The sequence below is a fragment of the Pleurodeles waltl genome, chromosome 2_1 (genome assembly GCF_031143425.1).
Source record: "Pleurodeles waltl isolate 20211129_DDA chromosome 2_1, aPleWal1.hap1.20221129, whole genome shotgun sequence".
Classification (NCBI taxonomy): Eukaryota; Metazoa; Chordata; class Amphibia; order Caudata; family Salamandridae; genus Pleurodeles; species Pleurodeles waltl.
This window is the reverse complement of record NC_090438.1, coordinates 687,845,875-687,869,938: the sequence shown is the minus strand read 5'-3', so window position 1 is coordinate 687,869,938 and position 24,064 is coordinate 687,845,875. Positions and strand designations below refer to the sequence as shown.

The following is a 24,064-nucleotide window of genomic DNA, read 5'->3' as shown; positions in this document are numbered from 1 at the left end:
GTCAGTATACCATACAAATGTTTTCCTAACTCACAAGATAAGGTGCGAACACCCGTATAACATAACTGCAAAATGTTCTTTATTTCAATTATGTTTCTTTTTTATGGCTGCTCTCAAATTATTTTGACCTGGAAGCTTTTGATCAATGGCAATATCAAAATGTGTTGTGTAAATGTCCTGGGCAAGACCTGCCAGGTAGAAATGAGTCAGTAGCAGCAATTAGAAAATAAAACACACTTTGTACATATGACTTACAACTTCTGGCACCTTTTTGAGAGACAGCACGAGGGAGAAAACTGAGTATGTACAAATACACATATATATGTATGTATGTATATATATATATATATATATATATATATATATACATACACACACATACATATATAACAACTCTTTCAATAGTAAAACCATTCAACTTTTCTAATATTCATCTCCAGGACATTTGATTTGCAACAGTTACAGGTAGAGACGCTTTAGAGTGGTGCGACTGGTGTGGCCGCACTGGGTGCTGACCTGGTTGGAGGGGGCACTAACTCGGGGGGCACTGTGTTTAGCAATAATTTAGGATTTAAAAACACCTATTGCAGAGTTCCTTGCGGTGAATCTTGCAGCTATAAAAATCTCAAAATAATTCTTGTGAATAATGTTCCTGCTAGAGAGAAAGATTGGAGTTTTGTCTAGTGGCATTTTCGTTTAGTCATAAAGTAGCACAGTGAGGTTGTAATTTCTGCTACAAAGAACAGATACGTACTTTATGTGGATAGCTGAGACCCTCGTCTACCGTCCTCCCGGACCGCGCGCCCCTTTCAGCGACGCCATCGCCGACTTCATCTCCCCGCACGCCCTCGCTTCGCCGGACTACATCCTCCTAGGCGACCTCAACTTCCATCTGGAACAAAACAACGACCCCAACACCACCACCCTGCTCGACAACCTCGCCAACCTCGGCCTCAAGCAACTGGTGAACACCGCCACCCACATCGCCGGACACATGCTTGACCCTATCTTCTCCGCCAGCAAACACGTCTTCTTCAGCCACACCTCCGCTCTACACTGGACCGACCACAGCTGTGTACATTTCACATTCCGACGCGAGATCCGCCACCTCCGCACTCAACCCATCCCTCGTCGACAGTGGAACAAAATCCCCGAAGAGCAACTCTTCTCCGCACTCGCCGCCAACCAACCCACCCTCACCACCGACCCCAACGACGCAGCCCTCAGCCTCACGAACTGGATCTCCAACTGCGCAGACAACCTTGCACCCCTCAAACGCACGCATCGACAGGCCAACACCAAAAAACCTCTCTGGTTCTCTGACACCCTCAAAGAATCGAAGAAAACTTGTTGCGCCCTCGAGAAGGCCTAGCGCAAAGACCAAACCGCTGACAACATGACCGCCCTCAAGAACGCTACCCGCGAACACCACCACCTGAACCCCGCCCTTTTCCCCTGGCGCCTTGAGACCCGCACGGGTGAGTAGCGTGCTTTATAAATGTTAATGATTTGATTTAATTTGACAGAAGGGCTATGGAGAGAGATGAGGGGCACTTTCTCTGGGTGGTAGTGAGGGAATCCGGAGGAGGTCGAGGAAAAAAGGGCACCAAAAAAGATTGTTGCACTCGGCACCACCAATGCTAAATCCAGCCCTGGTTACAGATGCCCTTTGTGATCTGCCAAACACATATTTGTTTGATTCTAGGAAACTGGATTAATAGATTGAAACCCATAAATTCTGAATGAAGCCCATAGGTGCTACATTTCGTCGTCTGGCCACCGTTACCTGCTGCAGTTGTGTTCATTCAGTCCAGTCCCTAAACAGTGCACCTTGTTGTGCAACATCAGAGACACCAGTTTCCTTACCAAAGTCAGAAAAAGTATGTGTGATGTTGGGCTCTCACTGAGTTGAGAACTCCAGCTTCCATCGATAAGGAAGGCAAAGACAGGGCTTAATTTGTTCAAAAATAATTGCCTGGGCCCATAGTTTGCTCAGAAGCCCGAGGCGAACACTATTGAAGGGTGGGGTGTTAACTACAAAGGCTGCGTAGTCTTGATTCCAGTTAATGTCCTTTAATCCACCAGCAGACATTGCCTACCTCTTTATCTCACCCTTGCAGGTTCTTCTTTATCCAAGCTTTTTCCCTTTGTCACTGTTTTCCCATCTGTCTCTTGTGCCTTTTGTTTTTTTCTGTCTCTCGCTCGGAAACAAAGGATGTTGAGGACAAATAAGTGCTGGGCCATAAAAATGAGTACCGGAGTGCCCTCCCCTCCAAACCCTCTTCCCCGCAACCATCAGCTCAAATTAAGCACTGAAGGAAGTGGACCCTAGTTCAGTACCTTTATCAGATAAACTCACGTGTGTGCTTCTCAGGAGCTCAGTGGACAGTTTAAACACCTGGATGAGGGTTGCTGGAGCAGGGCAGAGTCTCAAAACTCCAGCGACAGAGCCAACGACGGACCTTCCTGTTAGTGAGTGCGGCTGGAGTTTGAACTCTCCCAAGACGTCAGTGCTGGGGGAAGGTGACGCATTAATACCGGACAGAGAAGCAAAGGGCTGGAGAAAGGGTGACTGGGGACAGATAGTTGACGAACGACGGAAACTAACATTTTGTAGAGCACACAGTTCGGAACGGGAACTTGATAACAAGCAGGCCAAAGTCCACCAATGGCTGTCCCTAATAGGTCACTTGCGAAGCGGCATAAATCAGGTGTTGTTTTAGATTGTTTTCAAATTTAACAGAAGAGGCATCTTTCTCTGACCTGTTACAAGCTACAAAGCAAATACCGGATTTCAAGAGATCGTTGGAATTTCACGGGGAAAAAAGTGAATCTGATGAAGTCGAACGTAGGCTTACATAAAAAAAAAAAAAAATCGGGGCTTCGATCTGGAATTACGTCTCAAAAAAGGGTGTAATAAATCACCGAAGATAAAAATCAACTTTTAGGCTGGATTGACCTTGAAGACAAACACTTGTCAATTGTAACTGAAGTGACAAAATCTGAACTCTGAAGCCTAATTCTTAGAAACACTGTTGACAGTCAAAAGTCCACTGGAAGTAAAGAGAGAAAAAAAACTAAGGCAGGACAACAAAATGATAACGCGACAGTAGAAAACAAGCATATAAGGAATAAAATAAAATAAGCATCTTTGCATAAACGTTTGCAATGGCTATGATGATCCCTGCATTTAGCCTGGTCAACTGTCGCACTTGTATTTAAGCCACACATCCTTACATAGCAGTTAGAAGGACAACATGACGCACTATCTCTTGGCATGCTGTTACCATACAAATCCTGGGTGCTCACTAGAAGTCTTCAACCTCCTATTATGTGTAGAAATTAGAAAAAATACACATGTAGTATTTTTAGTTTAAAGTTTTTGGGACCTTTGCTTTACGAGTTGGAAAGCAGGAATATGTGCGGTGCACTTAAATACATTAGTGGATTTTCAAAAAACTGTAAGCATCAGCATTAATTAGCACATTTGATGACTTCACAGGAAGTGACTACACAAAAACTTTGACATCCATTACATCGTAGGAAGCAATATCCCAAGATGTGAAATCAGATAAGGGGTAAACATTTTCAAAATAAATGTACAACTAATTAAAAAACACATGCAAAACACACATGCACATTAACAATGAAACATAAAACAAACTTTCACAGACTGGGTGATTCATAAAATAGACTGATTAAATGTAGCAATTGTGTTAATCCAAGCAAGAAGTTATTAAACGTCTTCCCTCCTTATCCTGCATTATTAACAATCACACCCCAGGCTCTTCTAAGGCTACTGTCAGAAGATAAGGAAGCAACGAAACACACTAGTCATACGGACAGTCAACTTCACTATTATTTTGTGTGACAACCTTTTGCATGCCTTCCAGGATAACCTCTTACCTATTTATGAGAGTCTGTTACACATTCTGAATACCTTACACTAATTTAGACCTACTGCCCTCAAAGCGGCGGCTCCCCATATCAAAAGAAATGAATGACCTGCTGAAATAGTTCTACGAAAAGCTATAAAATCGGGTAGGGTAGGGTCTTCAAAAAGGCACTGGAACAACATCAATCTATATTTCATCTATACCATCATTTATTGGCCATTCTTGCCACTCTCTGGGCAAAAAAGGACTACTTTCAGCCATGCTTGTGTGAAACTGGGGACTCATCCGTAGAACTCTTCCAAGTCTATCTGGAAATGTTATCTGCTTTGTCCTAAGGCATCTTAAGCATTGTCTTCTCAAAGGCCAGGTGACCACCTGATGACCTACAAAGAATATGAATTACAACCCAGACCTATTGGCGTTGCTATTGCTTGCTGTAAATAGCAAATACATCATTGCCATCACGGGTCAATAAGCAGTAATTACGATTGTTTCACAGTCATAAATTGAGATTTCCATCCATCTCTCTCTCGCTGCCTTTCTCTCTCTCTCTGTTGCTGAAGGATACAAATATACCATTCATAAATAGCATCTTATTTTGATGTCCAGCAAGGGCAAATTGTGGAAGAAATGAAAATTGTGACAGGGACACAAGTCAATTTACTGATTATCCCAACTACTTTGTAGCTGTCAAATAGCTCATTAGGGGCCGATGTTGTTCCCAATCCTGATCCACTTGGTACCAGAGTACCCAAAACAGAGTCATCCATACCAGTGCGTGGTAAAACAAAGTCAGTCTGATTGTGGCAGATGTCAGAGCTATTTGAGGAACTACGGCAGTGGGCCATACTGGATTTCTTCCAAAAACTGTGGTCTGGGGAACATATGCCACTGCTGCAGACTGCCTTCATCAGGACCATATCATCTTCAATGTAAAATAATTTCTGATTCTAGAAGAATCTTGGTGCAAGGAATACCAGACATAATCAAGACCGAGAAGCTGGCTGCCATTTTCTGGCCATGAGATGAACTTCTTTGCAGAGTGCATACTAAAAAATACCCAATTTCCTGGATGAATCTGAGATCAAAAGCATATTTATGTAAATATAACAAGCCCATTTTTTTAATATCCACTTATGTACTAGAACTTGCATTGCCATAATGTAGCATTTTTCTGTGACTACAAAAAATAATCTGATAATGTATTAGAGGGAAAATGTACTAGATAGGAACAAATTGTGAGGCTGCATTGTTCTAGCAATAAAATGAGGTATCCCTTTGATGTTTCACCCTCATCACTATACACTAAAGCATATTTTGATAGCATTCAAAATAAAACTCATTATTGCATTAGGAAGTGAGCATTACATAAATAGATAACATCCTTTTTTAATACATAAAACACCACACCAGTTTTTACTTTCTAAAGCGTGTGTTTTGGTATGTCATTTTTAGGTCTAGCGACTTAGTGCTTGGGTTCTCAGAGAGACCTCCTGTCATCCATAATTTACATATTCTTAGGCCTTGTTTACGAGTTGATCAGTAATTGGTGTGGTGCATATTGCACCCAATAAATCTCATCTCCCCTGTATCACAATTTAGCAAGTGTGATAACAGAAGTTACCACACATGTCAGAATTTAACGGGCAGCTTGCAAACAGGGCGTCTGAGTGGGCTTTCGGACTGCACCCTGTTAATAGGCTGCTGGCTTTTATCCCCAGCTCAGCTCCTTGATCCTGAATTAATGGCTTCTCCCCGTTCTTAAGATTGACATCAATGAAGTATTTTTCATTTTGCATATTTCTATGACATATGCCTTTTAGCACTCAGTGGGAGTGCATGCCCCCCCTCCCCCCCTTTCCTCTCATGTCAGCTTTCACAGCTCTCACCCCAGCTTCCCTTCCACCTTTCCTTCACTTTTTCACTTGTCTCTCCAGCTGCTACACTCATTTCTTTACTCACTGTCACTCATGGGCGTCCACAGGGAGGCGGGGTCAAAGGTGCTTGGGCTTTCCCACCCCTGCCCCAGATTTAAGTACAGCCTCGTATTCAGGCTCACAATGCAGCGTAACACTACAGCTGCCATAGTGATACCATACCAGCACTATAATAACTATGTTCAGAGAATGGATGACGTTAAAATGATGCCCGCTCCCCCGAAAACATTTCTGCGGATGCCCATGCTCTCACTTAGTGTTGCTCTCCTCTTGCTTCATCATATCCATCTTTCCCTCTTTCAACAGACCTTTTCCTCTCTCTTTCCCTCTCTAAGTTTCTTCCTCTGAGTATCAATTGCATGTATGTTATATATATGATTGATTGGCTCTATCTACTGATATTTGTGTCACTTCTTCAAAACATACAGTAGACGCAACCAAAGTCTCAATTATGACGTTCAGTCATAACCCAGCATTTGGTATTTGTACTTCAGCAATGTAAAACAGGGAAATCACGAGATTTGCTAGAGTGAATATACAAATTTATATGTTGAATCCATACCTTATTGGTAAATTGGCTACCCAAAAAGAGTCAAGATATTTAACATTATTCCATTCCGCTTTTAACAAAAGGAGTAATTCGAGGGCATTTGATCTGTTCATGATTCTTTCGAATCCTGCGTGTGAGGGGTCATAGGTGGACATTGATGAGAGGCTTGTCTGTGTGAACGACCCGTAGCATTGATTTAAAGTACTGTCCGTAGCCACTGGACGCATCTGTATCTGACTCAAGGCACCTCTAGTTACAGCTGCGGCTGATCTGTCTTTGTCGAAGGGCCTTTACTAAGAGTTTGAAGTATTTGGGCCTTCCTTTTGAAAATTGTGATTACAGCTTTGCAAGGGTATGCGATTATGCTGTAGAAAAACAGCAAGACCTATTGGGTTTGTCCGCGCTGTTTTTAAACACCGGAGGTGGGAATTGGATTCTATAGATTGCAGGAGTGTTAGTGAACTTTGAAAAATGTAACACAATGTTAAGCTCTATCTTGCACAGAAAGGCCCAGTGCTTCCGGCGTGCAAACTGCCAAGTCACACTTGCCTGGAAGCATCTGTAGTTTCGCCACTGTGTATAGCTCGAAAAAGAGTAACTGTAAAAAAATTATAGTATTTTTACATGCACTTCCTGCTTCATGTTTAAGTGTTGTGATAAGATGCTGTGCTGCGGACTACACTTTGCCTAATAGAACAGATAACAAAGTTTCAAAGTAGAGACGATAGTCATGCTTTAATGTTTCATTGCTATCTATTGAACAAAAGTAATGTTTTAGAAGAATCATAAAATAAATATTATACCTTTTTACAAAACAAATGTGAGCGCTATTCGGATCATACCCTCCAGTCATGGGTCTGATAATATAAATGAAATGTGATGAAAGTTGAGGCTTTTTTTAAGTTGTCACCACCAACCTGTTTCTTCTCTTCCCCCTCTCCCTCTGTCCAGCAGCATTGCAAACAAAGGAAAATAGTGCATAGCATGCCACCTGCTTGAGTTTCTGTCCTGCAATTGCCTCCCAAAAGACCATGAGAAGGAAGCACCACTGTCACTTTGTAAAATGCGTGCAATTTCCTTTTGCATAATTACTTGCAAATTTGGAAAAATTCTGCAAAATGCAAACCTGCCATTTAGCTCTATATGTTAGTGCAAAATGAGCTTTAGCTTTCATTTTGAACACGAGCATGCATTTTGAACTAAATAATTAGCTCAAAAACACAAGTACATCAAACAGTGACCGCTCGTGTTCTTTTTATTTGCATTCATGTTTTTTTAATAGTTTTATTCATTTCAGTTTTGCATATGTACAAAGAAAACATCACTCCTCAACGTGTTGTCATCCGCTCGTGTGATCAGTCACATTGCATTTAGACAGGAGTTTACATATTGGCATTTATCCCATCATCGTTTATTCTGAACGATGGGAATGTCTGTCCGCGCGCACCACCTGAAAGAGTTCCCATATCTATGTCCATCTCAAGCTGGATGATATCATAATTTCGTGTCTTGGGCCTCGCACCACAAGCCCCAATTTATGGCAGATTTCTGGGGGCATCCCCTTACTTTACGTACAGCTTCTTCCACTGGCATGTATCAGTCCAAGTTCTGGGCCCATCTCACAACCGAAGAGCCCCCCAACCTTGTACCACGTCTCTTCTAGTGATCATAAGTGCAACATTACAGAACAACAACTTATATTTGGACAGTGCCTGTTCTCCTCAAATGCCAAGGCAGACCACATGTGCATTTAGATGGACCTCTAACTCAGTTACCATTCTAAGTCTCCACTCCTCCCCAGACCAGAACCCCTGGATCCTTGGAAGGGCCCATAAAGTATGTATAAGTGTACCTTGCAGTTGACATCCTCTTGAAAACTATTATCTCCCACCCGGCCTATCTTTAGGGGCCTAGTTAAGTTGTAATATGTTTGATGTAAGATCTTGAGTTGTATCACCCTAAATCTCGTTCTAATTGTGACCCCTCAGGGGAACCAGCAGGACCCCCCTGACAATCTGCATCTTCCAGGATTCCCAAGTCTTGTTCCCACCTTTACATGAGGTTAGTCACAGATGGGTGACAACTATTTAGTATAGTTTTATAGACCAATGACAATGCATGTTTATGCAGTGGTGCAATAAAGCCCTATAATGCAGAGGTGACTTTTCCTCTGGCCCCTGCAGCAATTTGGAGTATTTCATGACTTTGTGTCTAACCAGCATATATTTGAAGCTCTGGAAGTCCATGAGCTCAAATTGCAAGCAGAAGTCTTCAAATAAGAGCAAGCCTTGTGCTCCCCAGACGTCGCCTAATTTAGTTATCCCCAAAAGATTCCATCTACGAAACCTTCTCAGATTCTTCAGCCCTTTAAGTATTTCCGAATCCCACAGGAGATCTCCATAGAGAAATGGACATGCCAGCTCATTCCCAGGTGGCCTGTTTCCACATTATTATGACCAAAGCTGTAGGAGTAGGTATTGACTGGAGCAACCTATGCGTATATAGTTCTTTCATGATAACCCCGAGAGGCCATCACCCTCCTGCCAGCCATTGAGGGTTCCTGCTGGATGGGAAATGCCTAGTCATTTATAACCAACAGCTGCATGGCACAATAATTAAACTGGAGATCAGGCAGTGCAATATCTCCATCCTACGGACCCCTCATTAAAGTGTGGAGTGCAATTATGTGCATCCCCCATCCCAAACAAATGAGCTTGTCAAGGTGTCAACTTACCTAAAGAAACAGTCCTGTCCAAGAAAACTTTAGGAACATGGTCATTTTACATATTGTGGATCTCGCATCATTGACAGTAGAGGTTGTCTCCACTGCAATGTATCAGGTTTAAAACCATTTAGAACCTGGCCCAGGTTATGTTGTCTGAACTCCTTATGGTCTATTGTGATTTAGAGCCCTAGGTATTCAAATTCCTCTCTAGCCAATTGTAGGGATATGTCCATTCCTGGCTCCAAGTCAGTAAGTGGGAGGCCATTGATTTATGCCGGTTTATATTGATGCGCACATGTAATTTAAAAGTATTTCTAAAACCATCTGGATCAAATGCATAAGGTGAGCTAGGTACATCAATATGTTCCCTGCGTATAACGAAATAACATCCTCGCCATCTGGTTCCCAAAGAAAGACTCTCACTAAGGTGCCCTTCCTCACCTATTCTGCCAGTGGCTCCACCAACAGGTCAAACAACAGGGGAGAAAGCGAGCATTCCTGTTGTATTCCCAGACCATCCGAAACCCCCCCTGGAGTAGGCCATTCCCTTTTTGTTTGAATTCTTCCTGTGGTCTTGTGATAGCATTTTTAAACAAACAATCTTAAAATTATGCGACTTGGTATAATTGCATAATTTCTAGTGGGTGCAAATTCAGGTAATTTCTTTCTGCATAATTAGGTGAAATTTTGGGAAAATTGCATCAAACAAGGCAAAATGTAAACCTGGCATTTAAAGCAACAATTTACAAAATGAGTGCTTACATCCATCTTAGGTGCAAGGATGCAGTTTGCACAAAATAGAGCACAAAATCAAAAGTTCTGCAAAAAACAGCTGCTCACATTCTGTTCATTTGCTCAGCTCCCATTGTCCTGCATGACTATTTTTAATTGAACGGCTTTGGACATGTTCAACATGGCATTATGGCCTCATTTCTGATATTTGGCGTGGAACTCTCCCTGAAGTGCATCCTTTCATGGTATAGACAGCCAGTTTGGGATGAAAAATCCCAGCACTATGAAAGTTATGCCTAAATACTGTCGGTCTACAAAGTCCACTGTAAAAAGGGATACCTCCACCACAATGGTGCATAAAATGTCTCCTATGGAATTTTTTTAATCCGACTTTAGTATTTCCTGGAGGCGTCACTCCAAGTAGAGATGTTATCTGATGGGCCTCATATCACTTCTGGTATGCATAATACAACTGTAAAGCCACACAAATTGAGAAAACAAACATACCCCAACACAAAGACGATTTGCACTAGTAAGTGTTATTTGCCACTTGTTAAAATATAAGCTCCAATAAAAGGCAAACAAAGTATGCAAACGGTATCTGCTGCTCTTTTATGCACGCCATTAAGCTCTGCATAATGTTTGCGTGGCAATTACTGTCATGTAGGACCTGGTGGTAATGAAGAACATTTACAGTCTTTGCTCTCATAATGGATGAAACGTCTGTTTGGAGCTGTTTAGAGCCGGTATACTAAATTTTCAATTAATCAATAAGAGTCACCTAATGTAGTGCTTCTTCACTGACAACAGTAGGCACCTAAGGGCACCACTTAATATAAACAAGCATTGGCAAAGGGAGAAGTCAGTGCTTACTAAATTGATCCTGCATTGGCAATCATTTGGGTGTCTGAGCAGGAAATATGCCCAATTGATGCCCCGTAGGTAGGAATCTTAGAAATGTATATCTGACAGCCGCAATTTTCACTTCTTAATGTGGATATGTGAAGAGGTAGTAAACTCGAAGGTCTGGAAGATGTGGTTAAAGAGTAAAGATGTATGTAAGGATATGAGCAGAAGTGGGTGTGGAGTGTTGTTCCTTCTTCATCCCCTGATAGGTTGGTGAATGGCTATGCAACTATAACGTCTTCCAGATGGTTAGTTACACACAGCTGATACGGGGGAGATCCATGTCATGAACCCTCAATTTTCTCTATCATCCCTTTGTTATCCATCTTGACCAGTCTCATATCCTCCTTTCATCAATACATGCCTCCTACCAATTTATCTAATCCCTTAAACAGCAAGCAGAATTATTCCATTATTCCCCCCAAACCACCCTCATTATATTATGTGCATATTGCACCAATCCAGCTACAGCTACTAAAAGCTTCCGACCGTATAGGGCAGATTTACTAATATTTTGCACTTTTTGCATCACAAGTGCAAAATGTTTATTTGGGATTTAATTTCAAGTGCAAAACTTCATTTGTGCTGGGAAGTATCCCTACATTACCACAAAGTATCACGATTGCTGCTTTGTATAACTTTGCATCGAGTGCATACCATGGGTGGCACATGGTCATTACCATGCAACCACCCATGGGCTTTTTGCAGAAAGGGTTTTTGGGCAAAAATATCATCTTTTGATGCTGGCATTTAAAAGTATTTTTTTTCTCTAGACATTTCTGTCTTGGCATGTGTGCCGCACTGTATAGCAAACGTCCAAATTGGGGAAAGTTTTAAAGTTTGTCTAAGTGTAGTATTTAGTACTGAAACATTGCCCTTTTAGCACAAAGCCTATGTTAGACATCAGGCAGACACCTTTGCATCATATGTGTGTGATGCTAGGAAGCCTGATTGTGCACAAGCTTTACGGAATAAACTAAGAGCACCTTCTCTTAGCTGCCTTGCATAATTACTTTTTAAATCCTCCCTAAAGTCTATTTGGTAGAGAGTAGCAATGGCGTTATTTGCACCATTAGACACCTATGACGGTAAAACCAATCAGCAGGAGCCGAGGATCTGTACCATAAGATTCCTAGCTATTTGTTTTGTGGCTGAAACGTGTACTTGAACTTCAAGATCTCAAAATGCATCTTCACTGTGAAATTCACAAAGGTGCTAGTGCCACTTGATTTGACCCCTGACAAACTCCCTGCCTGGCACGTCTTACTCCATCAGGAATGCCTCTTCATTCACTCGACCCTAGTCTCCACCAGCCCCTGCTTAACCAGACTTCTGTACTCGTAAGTAGGTGGGGCAACAATGGGGTTGGTTTGAGACAGTTCCGCTGCTAAGCACACCCTAGTTGAATGGATAGTTTCCCACTTCTCAGCCAAGGCAGACCTGGTGCTGGGCCATCCACCTGTCTTTCGTGATCACCATCATAATTCAGTCAACTTTCCTCAAAGCACCTATTCCAAGTACAACATGACGTTTCTCTGTGACCCATTGGTGTGTGTTAGAAATGGGGTCTCTAGTTGGCAGTCAGTTTGCATCCTGTCCAAGTAGGGACCCTCACTCTAGTGAGGATAAGGGTGATACACCACTCAGATAACCTCTGCTCACCCCCTTGGTAGGTTGGCACAAACAGTCATGCTTATCTCAGAGGCAATGTGTAAAGTATTTGTACAAATACACACAGTAACAACACCACAAAAGAACTCAGCACCAGTTTAGAAAAATAGCCTATATTTATCTAAATCAGACAAGACCAAACCAACAAAAATCCAACATACACAAGCAAAGATATGAATTTTTAAAGTAAAGACTTAATCCACAGAAATCAATGGATGCTCTGTTTTAGTACAAAGCACCTGTTATGTGTCAAAAATAAAGCTTCATGTGCAAGTGAGCGTCGGAAATGCAAGCTATGCGTCGATTCCTTAATCACAACTCGCCGGGTAAGTGATGGGTCAATTCTTTCCTCACAGGGAAGGGATGCACTGATGTTGAAGATTGTGACGCCCAGGATTAATGGGTGGAAAATTCTGACGCGCTGTGTGAAGGGTCTGCTTTGAAAGCAGGCACTGCGTTGATTCTCCAGCTGTGAGGCACGCGTTGCGTTGAATTTTCAGCCTGTGGGACAGGCACTGCTTCGATTTTTCTGATGCGCACACAGGGGTGCGTGGATTTTCTCCCGCAAGTTACCAGCTCCCACTTCTAAGGGCCCAGGGACTTGATTTGGCACCACTTAGCAAGTCAAGATTCTCAGCAGAAGATGTCCCTGGGACTACAGAACAGGTGGAAAGCTCAGTCGAAGCACTTGGATAAACTTCACAAGCAGGTTCAGAAAGCAAAGTCCAGTTCTTTCCCTCTTCAGGCAGAAGCAGCAGCGCCAGCTGAGCAAAGCAACAGGCAGTGTCATGTCCTCCTCAAGCATCAAACTCTTCTCCTTCACAGATTTTCCTCTTGAACCAGAAGTAATCTGAAGTTGTGGGGGCAGCAGAACAATACTAATTTCTGCCTTTGAAGTTGGCAAACTTCAAGGGAAAGTCATTGTGGTGCACAAGACCCTTCCTCTTCCTTGCCGTCCCTAGGCACACACCAGGGGGTTAGAGACTGTATTGTGAGACACAGCCCTTTCAAGTGCAAGTGTCGGTTTCTCCCTCAGGGGCGGCTGGTGTTCAAGGGCTAAGGGGCTGCGCCCCTAGCCTTTTCTGGCCTCTCTAGTGAAGCATATATTTAATTACATGATGAAAGTAGAACATTTTCTGCACAACATTTTCCGAGTGAAATTTGTGCACTTTGAAAAGCCCTGCTGCGCCTGCGTCAGTATGTGGCCGAAAGCTGCACAGTAGGGCTGACAGGGCTTGCCCACGCAAATCCCTTACGTTTTCTCAGAACGCAGTGACGTCCCTGGCTTATCTCCTCCTCCACCAGAAGCCCAGATAGTAATCAGCCTGGAGCGTTTGGAGCGTTTTTTGTTCAGCCCGGGTTTCTGAAAACTTCATTTCACTCCGATATTATTATCCACCCTTTCCTATTTACTCAAATGGTGGGGCGTGATCAGAAGGGTCTACGTACCAGAGGTCACATTTTATTAAAAGAATGTGGCATGGTGCAAAGAAAATCCCCTTTTCCTGCATTACAAGCAGTCTGTGGCAGAGATATGGAACAAATACAATAAATAACTCCATCCAGGGCTCTCTGGGAGACAGGAGTGTGACCTGAAGACCTCAAGTCATAAATATGCCAAAGACAACCCTGCACACAAGTAAGTTGGAGCTCTATCTTTTTTACAGACAATAAGAAAAAATCTGTTCTCTCAGCTCTCCTCTCCTTTCACTGCCTCTGTAGGTGATTTCGTCTCTCAAAGGCAGTAGTGGTTCCAGTAATTTATCATGGCTAGTTATGCTCGTTTTATTTCTTCTGCAGACTAATAATGTGATATGTCATATTAAACATGTAATCTGCAGCTCAAATAAACGTGTACCTTTTATCACTGAAACTGCTGGATACCAGATGGGTGAGGCAATGTGTGTTTGTTTGAATGTGTTTGCAGGGCTTGACTGAGTGGCTGAGAAAATGTGGGTGTCTGTGTATAAGAGTTGTGTGAATGGCAGTGAATGACAATGTGGATGAGTAAATGGGTAGGTGACCAAAGGCAGTGGGTGAGTAGGTGAATGGAAATACGTGGGGAGTGAGGCTCTCTCACAAGGTGCAATTCCGTCTTGTATTTGTGCCCCACCACTGCTTTCAGTCACCAGCCACCACTGCTTGAGGCCCCCAGCAGCACTGCACTGACGCAGCAGGAATGCTAGAAAAGATGTTAAATAAACAGACTAACATTTACTCAAAGGTTAATTTAAGTTAAAGAAACAGCTTCTATTTAGAAATACCTTTATTTTGCAAAACACCTTGTAGCAAAAGAGTGAAAATATGAAAAAGTCTGTTAGAGGCAAGTCAGTTGTTATGTGCACTATTAGCCTGGGATTATATTATACCTGCACAACATTATGGTTTATTAAGTCAAACACAGGAGAAGGTTTTGTACAGCACACATCTTGAAGTCGTGTATTTCGAACTTCTTGTATGTAATATAAAAAATTTAAAAAAACAATTGTCTAGGATCACGCAATTTAGTTAAGTGGAGAAGCTGGGATTTGTAACCCTACCAACAATATAGCACAGTGATGGGGCAAGCAGCGGGTTGGTTCATTTTACTGACATCAAGTGGTGGAGAGAGGATGTGGCACCCTTGGCTGTGCGGGCTCCCCACCAATCACATGTAATTGCACCTCCAGCCAGAGGCTCAAAAAGCTGACAGGATAGAGGTAGGACCTGCATAGCTGAAGATATGCTGCCTAGAGCCGGGAATGCACGCACTCTAGACTTGTATTCTGGAATTTAGTGGTCGCTCTCCAGGGCTGTTTATACCTGCTCCCTGACTGCCCCCAAGGCCCGGTGAAAAGTAAATATGCTGATGGCTCAGAAAGAGAGTGTCAACCTGTCCTGCTATTGTGTCCCAGCAGTGTGGATGTTTGGTTTTGCACACAGCTACCCTGCAAGTGTTACAATGCCTGCATTGCTTGGCAGTGCTGGCAAAGAGAATAATCTGCCATGGACGAAGTGGGGGTGCTGACAAGTAACACCCTAGGTCAATAGAAAATTCCACACAAGGAGGTAGGTTTCCCTGGAGAGCGGTCCTGGTGACTGGAGTCCACCACCAAGAGTTAAACACCAGCAGCTCCGCCAAAAAGGGAGTAGCAGGCCTCAAGATATCATATAATTAATGAGATGCTTTATGAAGGTTGAAGCGGTTATTCTGTGGCTGAGGACAGCCACTGCTGATAACGGGTTATTTGTGAACACTAATTTCTTCAGAAAGTATCCCCTTGAGCTAAAGTTTACCCAAGAAAGCTGGGAGCATCCATGTGCACTTATTTACGGATATTCTTAGAGGTAGGGAACCCAGTGTAGTCATCCCCAAAGGGATAGGAATAAACAGCTCCTCTGCCCCAGGGTTGCCCCATGGCCTTATCAGCCTGGTGCTAAAGTGAGAGGACTCCTCCAATCACCAGGAGTGTCACCTGCCCCCCGCCCACTGCTCATGCCTGAGAAAAGGAAGCAGGGGCATGCATGCAGGAGATCCTCCCTTGGTGCCCATTACCAGGAAAAGAATGCCAGGCTGATGAGAAAAGTCGAAGGATCATGCTGAATCAGCAGCAGCTATGTTCTCCTTCTCAGCCTGACAGGCTGTGGGAGTAAAATTTAGAAGAGCACGGGCACCCTCATCTTTAAGGCATATGAATTACAGCCTGCTAATTTTGCCAAGACCTGTCGCAGGAATTCCAATTGCAATATTGTAAATATTTGTAATCTAGCATGTAGTTTTTAGTTGTGTGTGCATTAAAGTACTTTGCCTTTTCAAATAGTGTTATTTTATATGTGGCTTGTAGGTTTGTGGGTTTTCACCCCACAGCACCTGCCTGAATCAGCCTTGCACTTCTCTGCTCTGTGCCTGGAAGCCTTCGAGCATACATACACACTCTATAAATAGCTATTTCATTCATTTATTCTTTCATTCACTCTTTACCCAGAGAGTCAAATGCTGAAAAAAGTCCTTTGGCTAGTGCTTTGTCTCCGTTTGAGAGACTGTGAAACAGAGGTCCAGGACACCAGAGGTAAAAGTCCTCCTTTGACACATTTGAGGCCCAACAACTTCCCATTGCTCTGAACCTCATGATCTGGATTCTCTGCAGGCATGGAGTGGTTATGCTGGGGTTAGAACTTGGGTGTCAGGGATGCAGAGTCAGCCACGTGTTCCCTGCAGCACCCTCCTCTGTCACATTCCAGTGACAGAAGTTTGTCCCAGTCCCTGAGTTCGAATATCTGCTCTTCTTACCTCTGCCCAGTTTGCATGCATCCATCCAACCTCTGGATACTGTGCCTGCTTGGGGTCAACCCTGATAAACAGCGGTGTCTGCGGTTCCCTAGTTCTGCTGCCATGAAGAAACAGCTGTCCGCATAGACCAGCACGAGAAAACCAGTGAGGACTGGGTCTGTTCTGACAGTCATGGATCTGCTATCTTGCTCCCGCCCCATGATGCAATCACAATTCACACAATTATGCCACCCACCCAAATCAATATAAATAGACATGTTCAAATTTTTGCTCAAAGCTCCTTAATCTCACGATTTCCTTAGAAACAGTTAAATGAAAGAGCGCAACCTGATATTGCACGTTTCAGACGTGCGCAGGCGTACTACCAAAGTCCCAGAGGGACTGTCTCCACATCGCAACATTTTAAAGGTCGATAAAATAATTGTGGAATTAGAACTTCCTTTCAATCATTAACAGCATCCGCAATATTATTATTAGTGGCTGTGACCTTACTACTGTTGAAAATTAGATGACATCAGGAATAGAATTAACAACAGCACAAGATGGCAGTAATGAAAATTATTTCATTGACAAGCCTGTTGTATGCCTTAACCTGAAGCTGCGGTGCTTTCAGGGTAGCGTAGGGCCTGTTTAGATCAGGTGGCAGTGACCTGTTGCATATGGTTTTGCTTTCACGGCTCGCTTGACTTAAGAATCTGACCGTGCAGCGGGATGCGGCATAGTTAATGGCAAAACAGCACACTCGACGTAGTTTAGAGAACAAGCGTTGGCAAAGACAAAATGCCTAGCTTTAATGTGCTAACATATGCAAGCAGCCTTTATGGGCGCCTGTGTTTGCATGCATTTGCACATTAAGTACAGACCGACGAGGTTTTCCAGTGCTCGTTTCGATATTGTAAAAGCTAAAACAATGATGCTGTGTCACACGTTTCTAGAAAATTAGTAGGAGAGATAAAGGAATGGGGTTTATTAGTGATTATTAGATGCTAGACAGCACCATATTTCTGAAGCAGAAGACTGAATCTGAAAGTAAGGGAGGGTCTGTGGTCAAGTGGTTAAATCTTCTCTTTGGAACCTCAAAATTTGGGTTTTAATTGCAAATTCAACATATGGTCAAAATGGTGTGTTTTTTGGCCATTCGTTTGGGCTTCGATATATGTGAAATATAAAGGTGCACAAAAAATGCACACAAACTCTACTTGTTATACATGAATAGCTGCCACGCACTGATGTACTCTGCTCCCTTAACCCCATAACGAATTGTGCTATATAAACACCAGCACATACACACAAGTTGTATTATGAGTACCAAAAGCCTTTTCAAGTGCGATTTTGAAAACGTTTCCATTATCGATGAACAGTGATACAAACAGCAGTCTTGAAAAAAAAACCTAAGTAGAACACTAGTCATTGGTGGCAAATCATATTTAATAATTTAAGGACAACAAGACAGGTGCAATCTTGAACAATGGGGGCCTACCTAAATTTACATTTTGTATGAGAAAATGTTACCGGGGTATGTAGGCGGACAACCCATTAAGTGTTACAGGAAGAGAGCTGGGCTATATTCTCCCTGTTTAAGAAAGTCAAAGATGGTATTTTCTAGCGAAATCCCTAATTCCTTTCTCAAAACCAGGACAGTATGGGAGGATAACAGTATTACTTCAAATTATAATGTGTGTGTATTATCACTGAGTGAGCAATCATGTAATGGTAATAGGTGCAACAAAGGTGGCTGCGGTCAATCTTCGAACCTTTCAATGTATGCATTCACTGAAGTGAAATAAATACAAAGAATGCAGTCGTTTGGTAAATCACAAATGAGTCACGCTTGCCCTCAGGTCAATGTGTTCAATTTATATGGGTGACCGGTAAGCAAAAGGGTTTTGTGTGGTACTACATTTATGATTATAAGACAAGGCGACATATGGACCTTATTACCAGTCCTCGAACACAATAAAGGTTTCCTCCAGAATCAAAAGATTTTCATTTGATGGTAGACTTCAAATTAAGGGTTACATAAACTGAGCCTAAGAAAGAAAAATTATAGAGGGACCTTTGGGGAAAAAGTAACAAGCACTGATAAAGCCAAGAGGCCTGACTTTTTTTGTTAGTGTGTTTGATAACAGTTGAGCAACTTTGTTTGAGTTGCTACTAGCAACCCCATTATGAAGCAACATCCTAGGCTACAACAATATGGAAGCTAGGGGGATGACCCTTTTCAACAACAAATGCTCAACATGACAGTTGATAACAATTTTTCCTGATATTCAGTAGAATCTGGAAGCCTGTTTTTGGATGTTGATACCATTTTATAGTGTTTCACCATTAAAAGCAAGTTTTATTACTAGGTGCCACATAATATAGAAAGCTAATCTACACGACTGTACATCTGATGTTTGTTAATGATATGACTACCAACTTATAAAAGATTCTTTGGATATTTTCGACCATAAAGAAAATGAATGGTAAATGCAAAAACAATCATTGGAATCTTATAATAGGTCATAAATTCATGCTTAGTTAGGGAGCGTTTAAACTAATGTCCAAAACCAATACACTACAGAGGTTCGAATTTAGGGTCAGATGTACTAAAATGCAATTTAGCGTTTCCTAAATACCAACTTAATAGAAATCGCTATTTAGGAAATGCAAAATGCTGTGTACAGAGACACCGATTTCTTAATAGCGTACTATTGGGAAATCGCAAATAAGGAATCCCATTACATTTGTGTCAACGGGCCGGTTTTGCATTTCACAAATAGCGATTTCCCATTTATTTGGGAAATGCAAAACCAAGAATGGCAATGGGCAAAGGGTCCCCCTTCGAGCACCCCAAAAATAGTGGTGCACATGTTGAGCACACATATGCCCAAGGGGATGTGTGTGCTCTATTGCAATGTAAAAAAAATCATTTTGGGGTACTTTTTTTAAATTGCACATGGTTACCATCGACTTCAAGTCGATGGTAACTGTATTTCAAAATGCCCAAATCGCATTTAGGAAATGTTTGTACATCTGAATAGGAATCACAAATAGGTAATCCCTATTTGAGATTTCTTAATCTGGGGATCGTCAATTGCGATTTCTACATGGTAGAAATCTCTCTTTGCGATTTCCTTAATGCCTTTGTACATAAAAAAAAGGCCGTTTTGCATTTCTTAACTGGCCGAAATACCGATTTGGAACGTTAAGAAATACCAAAGGTCTTTGTACATCTGGCCCTTAGATATGTGCAATATTAGAAAGTTTAGTTACATTTCTAAATCAGATTTTTTGTGTGGGACTTCCATGTAAAACGGGGCTGGGCAACGAACGCCTGTGACTAGAATGCAGGGTGTTTTCCAGCTTCGGTCACTCCTGCCAGCGTCTCCCTTGACACCTCGTGATTAATAAGATTATTGTAATCCTTGGCGGTGAAGCATAAGGTAAGTGGCTTGGATGCTATACCTGCGTTATCCATGCGGTGGATCGGTGTGCCAGTGAAAGCGGAGTGTGCTGCAGTATCAGCCATGGAGGAGGGCTTTTCACCGGTATGGCCTCGTCGAGGGTGCAGACAGCAGCTGCCTCTCCAGGGTAAAAGAGCAGCCATACTTTGAAGGACAATGCAGTGCTGACAACCTAAAGCCTTTGCATTGAATTTGAAGGCGAATGTATTTGCGTTAACTGTTGACAGCAGGGGTTTGCGGGAGTTTAAAAGCACCGGTAGGAACGGACTAACATTTTTGCAATGTGTAGCAATATTCGGTGTGCTGTGAAAGTGACACATTTTCGCAGTTTTATATAGCACAAACTCGGACCAAGGGCATCGGAGCGCTTAACACAAGTACCAGTTACATTATGCACGGGTTAGGTTACTTTAAAAAAAATCTTTTTTAGGTGTGTGGTGATTAACTAATTTGTCCAGAATCACAGGACTTTGAGTCGACCCTAGGATCGAACCTTGAACACCAGCCCTTAAGAGAGCAGCTCTGACTGTAACACCACATCTTTTGCTGCACACGACAGTATCCATTTTGCAACTCTCAAATCTCTCAACTAAATAAACAAAGAATAAATTAAAAAAAAGAAGCATATCAAATATAGCTACTGTGAAGACGTCGATGGATTTTACACCAGGCTGATGTTTGCACCTGGCGTGCAAAGTGCCCATGTTCAGTAAGGTGAAAATAACGCCATAGTTATTTGAAGAACATCTGCTTGTACAGGTTACGATTGACAGTTTCCAACTTTTAATTAGTTTTTTTTTTTTTAATGAAGCTGTACACAACGAAACCTTTGCTGGCACAAAATAAATCCTTGCTTTTGCTGCTAAGATAAAGCCATAATGTTAGCAGGCCATCTACCAGCTACACAGAGGTTCAATTGATATTTTCAAGTCTTCTATCTCAAAACTTTGATTTATGAATTTACCTTTAAATTACTTTTGCATGATTGGTTAGTCAGGAATGTTCACCACAGGGTCCCAGGGGTACACCTTATTGCACAGCTGCTTACTTTTGATGCATCTTGGAAGAAGACTTCATGTGACCTCTGCCCTCAAACAGCTTAAATATCCCTACACTTTCTTGTGGGAGAATTATCCTGCAAGAAATGCGTTTGTGCAAATATGACACAAAAGCTTAGTTGCTGTCAAGTTTGCCTGTTGTCGACATTTTGCAAAAGTGGCAAACTTTGCAAATTTGTTATGTCCAGATGGTCAAAACATAGGTGTTCTAGGTGGCAACAGAAAAACACCAATTGCTGCCCCCAGTGGTGTCTCTAGAGGGGCCCATGGCCACATTTTTATTCGTCCTGTCCCCTATGGCCCCTGCTTGTGTGACCCCTCCTCCCCCCCATAGCTGCTGAATGTACCAGAAGGAGACACACACTACCCCTTGCCACAAACTTTTTTCAGCCGCCTTTCACGGCAAAGTAGTGGTATTTGCTTAGAATGTTTAAATCTGTCTTTGTGTATCTGTATTTATATATATATATATATATATATATATATATATATATATACACACATACAAAGTCAGATATGATATATATAGATAGAAATACTTTGCCCCACCCGTATTATCTGTGGCCCAATGTGTGGTCTCTTTAAAATTCACTTATAGAGACAACACTGGTTGTCCCCAATTGACACCCCTGAATGTGTCTATAAATATATAAACCATAGGGTCTATTATAACGTTGGTTTGTACCAGACAGAAATATGGGACAGTATTAACCAGAATATACTCGCATTTCAGTAGGATAACACTATTAATTCCTCCATTCTTCCTCAGTAGAGGTATATGATTTAATGCACCCAAATGTGGTTCCTCTGAGAACATCTCTAAATTTCATTAATAAATTTGGTGTTTTTCTTCCCTTCAAGATGCTGTATCATTAAATGATGCTACAGCAACCCGCTTGCTCACTCTCTACCATTATGTGAAAGTTTGGCTGCCCTTAGTCACTCTGGACATGAAGTATCCAAAGGTTTTAGTCATAAACTCAGCGATTCACAAAATTACTGGCTTTGTGACTGCAAAATTCTAAGTTGTAATATATAAATGATACATTTTGATTAGCAAATGTTTTTCATGTCACATTGTACAGTTTGTGAACCACAACTAATCACAAGGAAAATGGGTGTGAATGAGTCTCTATGGAATTTATGTTTGGTTTGTGTAAGCAATGTGGTCACAGACCACTGGTTGGATACTGACATCTGCAAGGTGTAAACTCTCACTGCTGGACAGCTTTCAATTGTGAATGTGGGTTATGTGCACAGAGGGGGATAGATGGTGGCCCAGGAACCCCTGTCTGCCTCCCAGACGCCATTCACAAAATACCACATTTATTGTTAAATCAGTTTCTTTCCCTTTAAGTGATAGAAGCAGCATCAAAATAAATAGTTGCCATTCTGTGAATGGAACTGCAGAGATGGAAATCTGTGTTTGCTTTGCAAGCCTCCATCCATGCATTTGAAGCCAATACAGAAGGATTTTCATGCCTCATTAACTTTAATAGGGCAGGAGTCTGTACATTCTAATAAATAGTAATTTTGCTCTGCAACGGATATGTACATCTTTTGCAGCAAAAAAAATGAATGCTGGGTTGCAAAGCAGTCGATGGGCAAACACATCAACTTCTTTGCGTACTCAAACTTTGCACATTTGTGTACCCACAGTGCTTAACTTGTAGTTGAATTAGTAGAGGGGCTCAAACGTTTGCTTGGATTTGCTTGAAAGGCCATGGCTAACGGTCATGGCAGGAATGCCGAATATCAAGGTAACGTAGCCCAGATTCCACTTCATGCCTCTTTCATCAACTACCATATGCTCCCTGCCCCTTTTTCTCACCCTTCTAGGTTCTTTTTCATCCTTGATTACTTACTTTGTCACAGTTTTTTGTTCTTCTCTTCCACCTTCTTTTAACATTTTGTGTTTTTTCTCTTTCATGCTCTAGGTCAAAGTGTGAAGAGGAAAAATGAGTGTTGGGTCCCCAAAATGAATGCCAGTGGGCCCCACCCGTAATGACCGGCCAAAATTAAGCACTGTGTACACATCTCCACAATGAGCTCCTCATTTCAGTCTCTTCGGGAGCACAAACTAAATCAGCCCACACTCACACACTCAGGGGTTTATTTACAAACCCATTGTGCCACTGTCGCATCATTTTTTTTGATGCAGTAGTGGCACAAAGTAGTCCCTCACAGTGCACCACATTTACAAACTGGCGCAAAGGAATAATTGGGCCAGTTTGTAGAGCCTTGTGCCACATTATACCTGCACCAGGTATAATGTATGCAAGGTAGGCGTTCCCCTGTTAGAAGCCACTCAGAACTGGAGCAGTGAAATCTATGAGATTTCACTGTGTTGTTCTGTGCCCTCACAGCATAGTTTTTTTTAACGCCTGCTCAGAGCAGGCGTTAGACTGACGGAAGGCTTTATTGAATGGGGGCCTCTTGATATTGCTGGGGTAGTTCCATTTCTTTGATGCTAGTCCAGCAATGCATCAGTTTAGTGACACAGATGCGTCAGGATTTCTGATGCATCTGTGGACACTGTGCGCCTTGGAGCTCCGTATAGTAAATACAGCACTACAGTGACATAGTTAGGGGGGTGCAGGGCAGCACAAGAAATCTGATGCATCAATGGTGATGCATCATATTCTTGTAAATAAGCCCATCAGCGCCTTAAACTGACTTTCCATCAATGGCAGTCAGGGTTGGACTGGCCATTTGGGCAATTAGGCAGTGTCCAATAGGCTGGTCTGAGAGGTCAGTGTGGGAGCCAGTTTTTGGCTGTTTGTGGGCTTGTTCTCTGGTCTTGTGGACCAGATTTAACTGTTGATTTCCCTGATAATAAAACAAACATTGCCTGCAGCAAGCACAAATGC

At 42.3% G+C, this 24,064-nt stretch overlaps 1 protein-coding gene across 2 annotated transcripts in view; it reads right to left on the bottom strand.

Moving 5' to 3' along the window:
- Nucleotides 1–24,064, bottom strand: part of DDC (dopa decarboxylase) — a 505,341-nt gene that overhangs the window by 433,777 nt on the left and 47,500 nt on the right. Inside the window, exon 1 of one of the 2 annotated variants that reach the window (XM_069216865.1) lies at nt 2,360–2,516. The exons of the other annotated variant lie outside the window; for it this stretch is intronic. The gene's annotated coding sequence lies outside the window, so the exon portion shown is untranslated. Of the gene's footprint in view, nt 1–2,359; nt 2,517–24,064 lie in introns of those variants that run through there. 2 annotated transcript variants of the gene reach the window in all.